The sequence below is a fragment of the Microtus ochrogaster genome, unplaced genomic scaffold (genome assembly GCF_000317375.1).
Source record: "Microtus ochrogaster isolate Prairie Vole_2 unplaced genomic scaffold, MicOch1.0 UNK74, whole genome shotgun sequence".
NCBI classification, from domain to species: domain Eukaryota; kingdom Metazoa; phylum Chordata; class Mammalia; order Rodentia; family Cricetidae; genus Microtus; species Microtus ochrogaster.
Window position 1 is genome coordinate 1,009,982 of NW_004949172.1, and position 1,353 is coordinate 1,011,334.

Consider the following 1,353-nt stretch of genomic DNA (forward strand, 5'->3'; position numbering starts at 1 on the left):
ATCTGCCTGCCTCTCCAGCAGGGAGGTTAAGAGCATTCACCACCTTACTTCACTTACACTTTATTTTGTTTCTTGGTTTTAATTTTGGTTTTTGAAGACAGGGTTTCTCTCTGTAGCCCTGGTTGTCCTGGATCTCGCTCTGTAGAGCAGGCTGGCCTCAAACTCACAGAGATCCACCTGTCTCTGCCTCCTAATATGCTTCCCAAGTGCTGGGATTAAAGGGGTATGCCACCACTACCTGGTCATTTATATAATTTTTTTAAAGCTTTACTTTTATACATGAATTTGTGTGCTTGGGCGCCTGCAGAGGCCAGGAGCCGGCATTGTAGCCCCTGGAGCTGGAATTACAGGCTGTTGTGAGCCACCTGACATAGGTGCTGGGGACAGCAAGTGCTCTTAGTTGCTGAACCTCAAGACTGTTTTAAAATGCGGAGCCTGGGTATCAACTTCAGGCATTTTATACGCTGAATGGCCTTCCCTCAGTCTCCCTCCATCTTCTTATCTTTAGTTAGCTTCCCCCCCCCAAATCTTGTTTGTTTTATTTGTCGGGATTAAAAGCATGTGCCACCGCACCCCACGAGGCATGCCATCTCTTGCTTCGTGCCTACTCTGGCCCGTGCTTGCCTAAGCTGTCACCACCCGTTTTCTTGCCTTCCTTCTTGGCCTAAGTTATTCCCCTTGTCTGAAAGGCCGGTCTCTCTTGTCTGTAAATCTTCCTGCCCCAGGGCCTTTGCACTTTTGCTACACAGGAAACTTTCTTGCCAAGTTTAGGCCTGCCTGGCTGGATATTGGTAATCAAACTCAGACCTCACTTTAAATGAATAGTTTGTCTACTTGCCAAAAAGAGCAGAAATTGGCTAAACCAACCTGTTTACAGCATACCAGACGCCTCGCAGGTCGCTTTCATTTCCCTTTCAAAATCACCTCCTTTTTTTTTTTTCTTTTGTTTCTGTTTTGAGGCCTTCCATCAGCCTCCCAAGTTGCTAGGTTGTTTTTTTCTGTCCCCCTCCTCCCCAGACAGGGTTCCTTTGTGTAGCCTTGGCTGTGCTAAAACTGGCTCTGTAGACCAGGCTGGCCTCGAACTCACAGAGATCTGACTGCTTCTGCTTCCTGAGGGCTGGGATTAAAGGTGTGTGCCACCAGCACCCAGTTGGTGGCTGGGGTCTTAGCCCAGCATCCCCTAATCTCCCTTCTTTAGTTATCTTTTGGGCTAGTGTGAACTGGAAAGCCTCTGACCTGCATAGCTCCAGCTATGACCTCCATCCCAACTCTCTTCTCTTTCTATTCCTGTGCCTGAGACTCCTGGTCATATTCTGTCTCAAGAACATATAGGTATCAGCCGGGCGATGGTGG

General features: G+C 48.2%; 1 protein-coding gene across 1 annotated transcript in view; it reads right to left on the reverse strand.

The window, feature by feature from the left end:
- Positions 1-1,353, reverse strand: part of Apoc1 (apolipoprotein C1) — a 3,922-nt gene that overhangs the window by 1,281 nt on the left and 1,288 nt on the right. The gene's annotated exons all lie outside the window — the stretch shown is intronic.